The sequence below is a fragment of the Anomaloglossus baeobatrachus genome, chromosome 1, assembly GCF_048569485.1.
Source record: "Anomaloglossus baeobatrachus isolate aAnoBae1 chromosome 1, aAnoBae1.hap1, whole genome shotgun sequence".
Taxonomy (NCBI): Eukaryota; Metazoa; Chordata; class Amphibia; order Anura; family Aromobatidae; genus Anomaloglossus; species Anomaloglossus baeobatrachus.
Genome location: NC_134353.1, coordinates 832,333,211 through 832,346,469, shown reverse-complemented (window position 1 = coordinate 832,346,469; position 13,259 = coordinate 832,333,211).

The window sequence follows — 13,259 nt, the reverse complement described above, 5'->3', positions numbered from 1 at the left end:
CTGCAATTGGGACTCTGTTTTTGAAGTCTACTGCTTTATAGACGTGAGGTATGAAAGGAAGATGATGTTATAGAAGAAGTAGCAGAAAAACTATTTGAAATTGTGAACATAGCTGTATTATGGTTCCATACAATTTATGCAGAGCCATATAACAGCACCCATAGATCTCTAGGGGGGCTACATAATCTCTGATTTCCTGCACACATAGACTTGTTACTTTAAAGTTTATTATTTCTGTATTGAGCTAAAAAGTAAGAACAGTCCTTCTTATTGTTTCCAGTCTCTGTAGTACGAGAGCCCAGTGTTATTACTACCGTAGAAGGCTTATCCTTATAACAACCTATGAGGGATTTTTTCTTTTTTTCTAATAAAAAGAATATTTTTTCTTTTTCCCGTCCAAGCTGATTCCAGTATCAAGTGCCCCCAGTACATTCCTATTGGCAGCGCTGACAGAGGGGGAGGATGCAGTGTGGATGCCTAAAACATTCTGCCTGCGACATTGCAGGGCAAAAAGTGAGCTCATATCCTACTGCGTGGTGTGTATGCGCCACCCAGTCAAAAACTATTGTAGCAGTACACACTGTTCATACTCTGTGTAATGGGGGTTTACTCGCTTTGCCGCGAGGCTAGGTAGCACAGGAAGCACAGTCTCTTTAAGGCCTTGTGCCCACGGGAGCTTTTTGCTGCGGAGTTTGCCGCGGAAAACCTGTGGATTTTTCTGGATTTTCCAGATAAATCCGCAGGTTCTAGCATGTACAGGCACTCCCCAGGTTACCCTATGGGACATGGGGAGTGTCTGTGTCCACGCTGCGGAAAGTGCGGCTGCGGAATCGCCTGCGGAGATCCCTCAGCCACACCTAACTGCATGTCAATTATTCATGCGGATTTACTTACGGAGATCCCGGCCCTCCGCTATGGAGATAGAGGCCGGGAAGTCCGCAGGTAAATCGCGTGAAAGTCCGGGAAACATGCGGCCGTACCTGCGAATATATCTGCAGGAACGAGCGCCCATGGCCTAAAAGTCCAGCAGTTTATTATCACCACAGCATAAACTGCATCACACACGGATTTCAGGTCAGTAACAATCGCAGTACTCCCGCACAGTTCCAGATACACTTGTTCTCAGTGGAGCTTACTCAGCCTCCACTCACTCTAATCCATTGAAGTGACCCCTCACCTTCCTCAGTTGGGCTCATTCCAGAGGCCTCAATACCTCTCTGAAAGTAACAATGTCTTTAGCTCTCAGAGACTGCTTCTCAGGCAGTGTTGCTCTCACACTGCTCCACACACATACTGGCTCCTGCCAGTGTACACACAAAACCGCTCCCAAATGCTCTTCTCACAGGCCAGGACTTCTCATACTGGCTGCATGTGCCAAACAGCCTGTCTCCAATTTTCAGACATGTGACACACATCACACACACCCATGGGCAGGGTATGTAGGTAGCCAGACCCACCCATCTCTTTAGCTACCTGTGATCCTTGCCCAAAGAATACTATAGCACAAACATGTGGCACTAGAAGTACCAGCACACACTTCCAGGATCACACCACTTATGTGGTACATACCTGCCATTTATAATGTTACCGGTAACCATCTTACACTATATTGTAATTCTATTAACTTGTAAATAAGAGTCCTGTTGACTGGCCAATTACTGGGGCTGGTGAGCGGACCAATGACAGGGTGGGTTCAGCAGTCAATAGAGGTGCAAGATGCAGAATTTAGATCTTTACCAACCCGCTGACACTTACCAGTTATTGTATTTTTACAGCATTACTGCACATACAGTATAATTACTTGATCGTGTTTATTCTAACCTGGTTTTATATGTTCTTGGCTTTACTATTGTAGCTTATGTGGCACCCCTGAATATATCAGGGTGCCACAGGGAACTGCATCCTTTCACCCAGGGTGCAGGACCTACCCCCTATGGTTCCAGGTTCCCAGAAATCAGTGTCACTGCCATCAGCATTACAAATCCCAATCAACGCCTCACATCTTGGCCTGTCAGACACACCAGTGGGTTGGTCAAGCTGGAATAGGGCCACCCACCTAGGGGTCAGGCAGACTGGTGGGAGGAAGGAAAGGCAGTTCAGTGGCAGCCCTCAAAGAGTAAGGAGCTGGAATGGTAGCTCCCGAGGTTGGGTCGCAGACGGTGGTCCGGGACCAGAGGAGTCGGGGACTGGCGGCATTGACATTGGGAAAAGATGTGATGAACATAGTCTAGGAGGACTGTCGGCATCAGAAAATCCAAAAGAACTGACCGGTACCGAGCATGACGGGGTACAGGACCCTAGGTCAGGAACCAATTTAACGTCCTGATAATTAACCTGGGAGGGAGAGTATCTTCACGAACTTCCCAAAGAGCTCAGAGATTGAAGGCATCAGCACAACGCGGGGGATAGGGTTTTCCAGTAAAGCAGCCCACTGAAATCCCAAGTGCCAGCCATCAAGAGCACAGCTACGCTGCACATAGTGAGCGAGGCCCCAACAGCTTCAAGCCAAGGGACCACAAACAGACAACTAAATTGTGCACGGAGGCAGATCCGGATTATCAAGTGACACCGGTGGGAGCGGATACCTGGACGGGCTCCCCGCAGTGACTGTAATACACAGAGACTTTGGTTTACCTGCAGTGTGTGTGTCTACTTTATAAACCTCATCCAGCACCACGACTACTGCAGTGAGTACCCTGATCCCCTGCTCCCTGCTCTCCCAAGTAACCACCAACACCCCTGAGCCCAGGGCCTTCCCTACCTATGAAGGGACTAACATCAGGCTGCTTAACTCCATCTGCCCGGGAACTCCTTACAGCAGGGGTGGTACTCCCATTACCGCAACCCACAGGTGGCGTCACAAACTTCTCCCCAGTAAATACCCCCTTTTACGAATCAAAGTGTCTGCCAAGCCGGGTCCGGATGACCCCATTGAGCCACGATCACGGATCCGAGCAGCCCGACTAACACCGGGGTGGTACACTTACACTAGACTTGAGTAACTTTTTGAAATTTTTTCCTGGACTGTCTGCTTACTCTAACATCAAGACTTGAATCTAGCTATTACCTGAGTATGCTTAGGATCAATTTTTTTCACTTTTTTACCCCTGTATGGTTGTTATTATTATTATTTATCATTATTATTGCACCAATTTTTCCATGGCGCTTTATAAGTGAAATGGGTATACATAAAAACAAGTACAACAATCATAAACATTACAAAAAGAGATTGGTACAGGAGGAGAGAGGACCCTGCCCACGAGTGCTCACAGTCTACGGGGCATGGATGAGGGAACAATAGGTGAAGACAGAGCCTGTTGCGCAGTGCTGCACTGGACTGAGGGTTATTGTAGGTTGTAGGCTTGTTGGAAGAAGTGGGTCTTCAGGTTTCTTCTGGAGGTTTCCACAGTAAGTGAGAGTCTGATATGCTAGGGTAGCGAAAAGCATGTGGGAGGAGCTTTTTGGCCAGCAGCTAATCCATGGAAGCAAACCCCAAAGTTTCTGCACTGAAGGATAAATCCCTGTATGGGTGTGATGGAGATAAAAGTCCAGGGTGCACTTTCCTTGGGACCTACTAAATGGAGTGGCTTGTGCCAATGTTGTTCATGGTGGTTATTCTGAGTTGATGGATGCATAACAGCTGGATGTTGATTTGCACAACTTCTGTAAAATGAACTTGTTTGTAGAGCAAAAGGAATAAAGTATTGTAGACAAGGGCACTCAAAATGTTCTTACTCTGATACTAGGTAAATGCAAAATCAAAACCCAAGAAAACACAAAATGAGCATATACTCTGTAGTAAGTAAACTAGTAAATAATAATAGTACATGTACAGTACAGACCAAAAGTTTGGGCACACCTTCCCATTCAAAGAGTTTTCTTTATTTTCAGGACTCTGAAAATTATAGATTCACGTTGAAGGCATCAAAACTATCAATTAAAACATGTGGAATGAAATACCGGTACTTAAAAAAGTGTGAAACAACTGAAAATATGTTTTATATTCTAGGTTCTTCAAAGTAGCACCTTTTGCTTTGATTACTGCTTTGCACACTCTTGGCATTCTCTTGATGAGCTTCAAAAGGTAGTCACCGGAAATGGTCTTCCAACAGTCTTGAAGGAGTTCCCAGAGATGCTTAGCACTTGTTGGCCCTTCTGCCTTCACTCTGTGGTCCAGCTCACCCCAAACTATCTCAATTGGGTTCAGGTCTGGTGACTGTGGAGGCCAGGTCATCTGGCATAGCATTCCATTACTCTCCTTGGTCAAATAGCCCTTACACAGCCTGGAACTGTGTTTGGGGTCATTGTCCTGTTGAAAGATAAATGATGGTCCAACTAAATGCAAACCGGATGGAATAGCACACCGCTGCAAGATGCTGTGGTAGGCATGCTGGTTCAGTATGCCTTCAACTTTGAATAAATCCCCAACAGTGTCACCAGAAAAACACCCCCACACCATCACACCTCCTCCTCCATGCTTCACGGTAGGAACCAGCCATGTAGAGTCCATCCATTCACCTTTTCTACAAAGACACGGTGGTTGGATCCAAAGATCTCAAATTTGGACCCATCAGACCAAAGCACAGATTTCCATTGGTTTAATGTCCATTCCTTGTGTTCTTTAGCCCAACAAGTCTCTTCTGCTTACAACCTATAGTTAGCCTCAAATATTAGAAAACAAAAGTGTCCCTGGGAATGGGAGATCCTATAGACAACAATTACAGGTACACAAAGCAGATATTAATTTAATCATGCCAAGTTTATTAAGTGTTATAAAAAACACATACAAAGTGTTAAAGAATACTTTAAATATAGGCAACACAGATGAGGAATAGGGGGAAAATCGCACTACTTAGAGTAGCTGTCTGAGACAAGTATGATCCGCAATTACATATATTCCGGCTAATGTACATAAATATGATTTATATATATGTCTAGTTCATATAGCATATAGACTATGGTTACAAGTGAGAGATATGAATGCTGCTAGGGTGCAGTTGCCAACAGAGTGCTGGAAAATACCAACACCTCTAAATATTATAAGGACAGTATATTCCCATGCAGCAGTCACTCCCACACTTAATTATCTCATACTATGCCAACACTATGAACCAGAGACTTTATAGTAGATTACCTATAGCCGGGCTGATATAAATAAGTATGATTTATACATGTGTCTAGTTCATATAGCGTATGGACTATGGTCCTAAATGCGAGATATGAATGTTGCTGGGATGCAGTTGCCAGCAGAGTGTTGGAAAATACCAGCACCTCTACATATGTAATAAGGCAGTATGCTCCCATGCAGAAGTCGCTCCCACACTAAATTATCATGTCAGCACTATGAACCAGGAACTTTATAGTGAATTACCTGTAGCCATGTGTATAGCGATCGGCACCCGCTCAGACAGCCACTCCCACCTCGACGCGCGTTTCACCGCTTCCGGTTTCGTCAGGAGGCATAATGGGGATGTAGTGTGTGCCTTCATATATTATGTGGAATCCATAACAGCTGGTAACAGACTGCCGGTATCGGGCGCTACGAGCATCATGATGTGCGTCCAATGGGTGAGTCGCACTGCGAGCACGTCATCAGGTCACATGACCGCGTGTCACGCGGTATGTATCCTTGTGGCGTAGAGTGTCCATGGAGACCGGACCAAAGTCCCGCCCCCCTGTCACTCGCTCTGTTGGCGCGTCACCCATAGAAACTGCACAGCGCATGATCTCAGAGCGACCCCCGGATAGATACAAAAAGCTGTATCCACAAAAGTGCTTGATTACATCGTAAATACACATTTTGGATTACAGAAACCATGCATTTTACAGTATGGGCCTATGGTGTCACATACTGAGAGATACACATGGCCTATACTGGACTACGCATGCAAAATGCCCCACATTGGGTAGCTGTACCATGCTAGCTATATGTATAAAATTAAGATCTCTTATCAAACATATATAAATGGTTGCAGCTATTGATTCCAAGTTATATATTCATACATTCTATATGGCTTATGTCTTCAAAAAACTTGTATATTTGTTAGGGCCAGATGGACGGGCAGACCCGGGAGGTGGATCCACTGGGCCGAACTCCCCGATGAGGGAAAGGAGTCCGGTAGCCGGAGCACTTTAGGTAGCAGAACAGTCCGTGCACTGGAAGACAATGGAGAAGTCCCTGGGACCACGAGGTCACTGATGGTGGTCCGGGTGACGGAGCTCAGGTTCGGAAGCCGAGATGTTGTCAGACGGGGTCCGGAACCGTTGGAGCGAGATGACGGGTCACCGCAGGGAACCGAGATGGTGCGGACTGTCAGGATGGCAGATGGGCAGCGTTCGGGGTTCGAGACACAGCAGGACCGGATGGCGATGCAGGATCGGCTCTAGAAGACAGAGAGGTAAGTATCTCACAGAACACAAGGAGACCTGACTCCTAGCTTGGGAAAACACGAAGAACAGGCCCCGCTCCCTTGGACATTAACCCCCTATATACCCTGTACCTGTGTGCATCATTTCCTGTTCGTGGACACTGGCCCTTTAAGAAAGGGTCAGTGACCGCGCACGCGCCCTAATGCGCATGCGCGCGGCCCGGGTGCCAGAAGCCAACACAGGAAGCTGAGAGGAGGACGCAGCAGAGCCGGCCATGGACTGGGAAGCCGACGGGCGCCGGGAGCGGGGACCAGGGGGCCTGGGAAGCGCTGGGACTGGAGGCTGGAGAGCGGGGAGCGTGGCAGGTGAGCCGGGGAGCGGAGCAGAGGACCCGGGGAGCGGAGCAGAGGACCCTGGGAGCGTGACAGTACCCCCCCACGCCCCCCTCCCCGCAACCGGGACAGGAAGGCACGGATCAGAGGAGTGCCCACGTTCTCCCTGGGCTCCCAGGACCTATCCTCAGGACCATACCCTTCCCAGTCCACCAGGAAGAACTGTCGACCTCGTACGGTCTTCATGGCCACGATATCCCTTACCGCATAGATGTCGTCCTCAGCAATAGGGGGAGGAGCCGGACTGGCGGCAGCGGAGAAGGGACCAAGGACAACCGGCTTGAGCAGAGAGACGTGGAAGGAGTTGGGTATCCTCATCGTGGCCGGGAGCTGCAGTTTGTAGGAGACCTCATTGATCTTGCCGAGGACTTTAAATGGTCCGATGTAGCGAGGTCCCAGCTTGTAGGATGGTATCTTCAGTCGGATGAACTTGGAAGCAAGCCAGACGAGATCTCCCGGAGAGAAACACGGAGGATCCAGACGTCTCTTGTCCGCGTGTCTCTTCATCCGCAGGGAAGCACGTCCAAGGGACGCCTTAACAGAGTCCCAAATGGTAGCAAAGTCACGGAGCACTGCATCAGCAGCAGGGATGTCCGAGGAAGAGGATACCGGCAATGGGACAGACGGCTGAAGTCCGTAGACGACATGGAAGGGAGAACTGGAGGAGGACTCACTGACGTGGTGATTATGGGAGAATTCAGCCCAAGGAAGAAGCGTGGACCAATCGTCATGATGGGCGTTGACGTAGTGACGTAAGAAAGAGGTCAATATCTGATTGACCCGTTCCACTTGGCCGTTCGACTGAGGATGGTAGGCTGAAGAAAAGTCCAAAGTCACTCCCAGATGTTTACAGAGAGCCCTCCAGAAGCGGGAGGTGAACTGAGTTCCTCTATCGGACACGATGTGTGATGGAAAGCCATGCAAGCGGAAGATGTGATGTATATAAGCGTCCGCTAGTTCCTGGGCAGAGGGCAGTCCAGCCATAGGAACGAAATGGGCCATTTTAGAGAACCGATCCACCACGACCCATATGACTGTGTGTCCGGAGGACAATGGCAAGTCCGTAATAAAGTCCATCGCTATGTGTTGCCAGGGAACTGAGGGTATGGGCAGAGGCAGAAGACGGCCATATGGCAGGTGTTTGGGAGTCTTGTTCCTGGCACAGGAGGAGCAGGCAGAGACAAAAGAGGCGACGTCCGTGCGAAGGGATGGCCACCAGTAATGACGCACAATCGCAGTCCATGTTTTCTTCTGACCTGCATGACCGGCTGTTTTCGAGGCATGGCCCCAGTGTAACACTTTTTGCCTGTCAGTCTCAGAGACATAGGTCTTCCCAGGCGGTATCTGGGCCAGGGTGACAGGAGCCACTGGAATAATCTTACTTGGACAGATGATGGGTTGAGATGTCTCTTCCTCCTGCTCCATGGGCATGAAAGACCTAGATAAGGCATCAGCGCGTACATTCTTGTTCGCGGGTCGGAAATGAAGCTGGAAGTCGAACCGGGCAAAGAACAAGGACCACCTGGCTTGCCGTGGGTTCAGTCGCTGAGCAGTCCGCAGGTATTCCAGGTTTTTGTGGTCCGTGTAAATAATGACGGGGTACACTGCTCCTTCCAGAAGATAGCGCCATTCTTCCAGAGCCAGTTTGACCGCCAATAGCTCTCGGTCACCGATGGTGTAATTGCGTTCAGGCGCTGAGAAGCTCTTGGAGAAGAAACCGCAAGTCACCATCTTCCCGGAGGAGGACTTCTGCATGAGTACTGCTCCGGCTCCCGAGGAGGAGGCATCCACCTCCAAGGTGAACTGGTGGTTTAACTCTGGACGGTGGAGTACAGGAGAGGAGGCAAAGGCTCGCTTTAGAGAGCCAAATGCGGCGTCGGCCGCAGGTGACCAGTCCTTTGGATTAGCCCCCTTCTTGGTCAAGGCGGAGAGAGGAGCAGTCAGAGCCGAGAAGTGAGGAATGAACTGGCGGTAATAGTTGGCGAATCCCAGAAAGCGCTGGATTGCCTTCAGTCCAGAAAGGGGAGGCCAGTTGAGAACGGAAGAGACCTTCTTTGGATCCATCTGCAGTCCGGTGTCGGTGATGAGGTACCCCAGGAAGGGGAGAGAAGACTGTTCGAAGACACACTTCTCGTACTTGGCGTACAGATGATTCTCTCTCAGTCTTTGTAGGACCAGTTGCACGTTCTCTCGGTGGGTCTGGAGGTCCGGAGAGAAGACAAGGATGTCATCCAGATATACCACCACACAAACGTAGAGAAGGTCCCGGAACACATCGTTCACTAATTCTTGGAAGACTGCTGGTGCGTTACACAGGCCGAAGGGCATCACGCAGTATTCATAATGCCCATCGCGAGTGTTGAACGCGGTCTTCCATTCATCCCCTGAGCGGACACGGACCAGGTTGTAGGCACCCCGAAGATCCAACTTGGTGAACACACGAGCTCCTCTGAGCCGATCAAACAATTCGGGGATGAGCGGCAGGGGGTACTTGTTCTTTACGGTGATTAGGTTCAATCCCCTGTAGTCTATACATGGGCGTAGGTCGCCCTCTTTCTTCTTTACGAAGAAGAAGCCTGCTCCAGCAGGAGAGGAGGATCTCCGAATGAATCCCTTAGCCAGGCTCTCTGTGATGTACGTAGACATGGCTCTTGTTTCGGCTGGAGACAGTGGATATATCCGTCCTCGAGGTGGTGTAGTTCTCGGGAGCAGGTCAATGGCACAATCGTAAGGACGATGTGGCGGAAGTACTTCGGACTCCTTCTTATCAAAGACGTCCACGAATGACCAATAGGCTGAAGGCAGTCCCGGTATGGACTCGGGAACCGGAGGTCGCCGGATAGGTTGTATGGTCTTCAGACACTTCTCATGGCAAGAAGACCCCCATCGAGTGATATCGCCAGTGCCCCAGCTGACTGAAGGCTCGTGTGTCCGCAACCAGGGAAGGCCCAGCAGGATTTGATGTGACATATGTGGGAGGACGTAGAGAGCGATGTTCTCGGTGTGCAGAGCACCGATACGCAGTTCAAGCGGCTTGGTGATCCAGGAGATGGTGTCAGAGAGGGGTCTCCCATCCACAGAGGCAATCACAAGAGGTTTGGCGAGTGGAGTAACAGGCACCTGGTACTTGTCCACCGTGGCCTGCTGGATGAAATTGCCTGCTGCCCCAGAATCGAGGTACGCCTCAGCCGTAAACCGCGTCTCTCCCGTTGTCACTTGCACAGTCCATGTAACCGGGTCTGAGAGAGTCCCAGCACCTAGGGTGGCCTCTCCTACCAACCCTAGGCTTTGGAGTTTCCCGGCCTCTCAGGACAGGCGCGTAGCAGGTGTGTGCTTTCTCCGCAGTAGAAGCAGAGACCCTTGGCGAGCCGCTCTGCTCGACGTTGTTCCGACTGTCGCACACGGTCGATCTGCATGGGCTCATGGACGGAGACGCCTGAGGCCGTTGACTGGAGTACAGCGGGCTTCTGTGGAGGAGAGGAATGCCGTACCGGACGTCTCTCAGGGGACACCTCTTTGGACCGCTCCTGGAAGCGTATGACCACTCGAGTCGCTAGGGTAATCAGGGCGTCCAGGGTGGACGGTACGTCACGTCCAGCCAGCTCATCCTTGATTCGACCCGAGAGTCCTTCCCAGAAGGCGGCGGTTAGGGCCTCGTTATTCCACCCGAGTTCTGAAGCCAAGGTGCGGAAACGGATGGCGTATTGACCAACCGTCAGAGTTCCCTGACGTTACCGGAGAAGAGATGAAGCAGACGCGGAGGCGCGTCCGGGTTCGTCAAAGGTGCTGCGAAAGGCCTGTTCTTACTGTTAGGGCCAGATGGACGGGCAGACCCGGGAGGTGGATCCACTGGGCCGAACTCCCCGATGAGGGAAAGGAGTCCGGTAGCCAGAGCACTTTAGGTAGCAGAACAGTCCGTGCACTGGAAGACAATGGAGAAGTCCCTGGGACCACGAGGTCACTGATGGTGGTCCGGGTGACGGAGCTCAGGTTCGGAAGCCGAGATGTTGTCAGACGGGGTCCGGAACCGTTGGAGCGAGATGACGGGTCACCGCAGGGAACCGAGATGGTGCGGACTGTCAGGATGGCAGATGGGCAGCGTTCGGGGTTCGAGACACAGCAGGACCGGATGGCGATGCAGGATCGGCTCTAGAAGACAGAGAGGTAAGTATCTCACAGAACACAAGGAGACCTGACTCCTAGCTTGGGAAAACACGAAGAACAGGCCCCGCTCCCTTGGACATTAACCCCCTATATACCCTGTACCTGTGTGCATCATTTCCTGTTCGTGGACACTGGCCCTTTAAGAAAGGGTCAGTGACCGCGTGCGCGCCCTAATGCGCATGCGCGCGGCCCGGGTGCCAGAAGCCAACACAGGAAGCTGAGAGGAGGACGCAGCAGAGCCGGCCATGGACTGGGAAGCCGACGGGCGCCGGGAGCGGGGACCAGGGGGCCTGGGAAGCGCTGGGACTGGAGGCTGGAGAGCGGGGAGCGTGGCAGGTGAGCCGGGGAGCAGAGCAGAGGACCCGGGGAGCGGAGCAGAGGACCCGGGGAGCGTGACAATATTGTTCTCAAATCATGTTGACGCATGTACCTCTACGATGTAATCAAGCACTTTTGTGGATACAGCTTTTTGTATCTATCCGGGGGTCGCTCTGAGATCATGCGCTGTGCAGTTTCTATGGGTGACGCGCCAACAGAGCGAGTGACAGGGGGGCGGGACTTTGGTCCGGTCTCCATGGACACTCTACGCCACAGGGATACATACCGCGTGACACGTGGTCATGTGACCTGATGACGTGCTCGCAGTGCGACTCACCCATTGGACCCACATCATGATGCTCGTAGCGCCCGATACCGGCAGTCTGTTACCAGCTGTTACGGATTCCACATAATATATGAAGGCACACACTACATCCCCATTATGCCTCCTGACGAAACCGGAAGCGGTGAAATGCGCGTCGAGGTGGGAGTGGCTGTCTGAGCGGGTGCCGATCGCTATACACATGGCTACAGGTAATTCACTATAAAGTTCCTGGTTCATAGTGCTTACATGATAATTTAGTGTGGGAGCGACTGCTGCATGGGAGCATACTGCCTTATTACATATATAGAGGTGCTGGTATTTTCCAACACTCTGCTGGCAACTGCATCCCAGCAACATTCATATCTCGCATTTAGGACCATAGTCCATATGCTATATGAACTAGACACATGTATAAATCATACTTATTTATATCAGCCCGGCTATAGGTAATCTACTATAAAGTCTCTGGTTCATAGTGTTGGCATAGTATGAGATAATTAAGTGTGGGAGTGACTGCTGCATGGGAATATACTGTCCTTATAATATTTAGAGGTGTTGGTATTTTCCAGCACTCTGTTGGCAACTGCACCCTAGCAGCATTCATATCTCTCACTTGTAACCATAGTCTATATGCTATATGAACTAGACATATATATAAATCATATTTATGTACATTAGCCGGAATATATGTAATTGCGGATCATACTTGTCTCAGACAGCTACTTTAAGTAGTGCGATTTTCCCCCTATTCCTCATCTGTGTTGCCTATATTTAAAGTATTCTTTAACACTTTGTATGTGTTTTTTATAACATTTAATAAACTTGGCATGATTAAATTAATATCTGCTTTGTGTACCTGTAATTCTTGTCTATAGGATCTCCCATTCCCAGGGACACTTTTGTTTTCTAATATTTGAGGCTAACTATAGGTTGTATGCTATATTTCTCCTTCTGTATTTTCAGATGCCTCGAGCACTAGCTACATGGACTATTAAAAGCGAGACAAGGCTTGGATAAATCAGATAGGCTCATTGTTTGGTGAGGGGGGAGTCGTTGAGAGTGAAACTTGTAATGTTAAGGATTTGAAACTCAAGGTCACTAATTCCCTAAAAAAACGCACGCGCTTGTGGTGGTGTAAGGGTTGGACGGACCCCTTACAAGGAGGCGCAGTTTTCCCCCCTGAAGATACCCCACGCTGGGGTAGATAAAGCTGTTAATATTAATGTATTTTTACTGTATAGATGGGTTTCCCCTAGAGGCCGGGTGGGACGGCTGTCCCCATAGAAACAGTGCAGGAGAGAGGAGGAGCCGGCAGCTTGAGGGGGAGGGAGAGAGAGTGCTGTAAGGGAAAAAGTTTGAGTTTGAGTTAGTTGATTCCGGGATGGGGAGAAGGAGCAACGGGGGCAGAGTGTGGGAGCTATGGTGGTAGCTAGCGAAAGGAAAGAAAAGGAAAGTGTCCTAAACGGTGAAGCAGAGTTGTGTGGGTCAAATCTGCGGTAGCCGGAGCGGGAGCCCAGGTGAAGGAGACTAGAAGTAGCCGGGCAAGGTCCCCTGAGAAGAGAAGACAGGAGCAGTTTTTCCCTGGCAGGAATTGTGATTGCGTGTTACAAGATCCGTGCATTGAGCCTGTTGTGAAACTCTGTGCAATAAAAATGTCATTTGGTTCAACTGATCTCCGCCTGCAAGGTCTT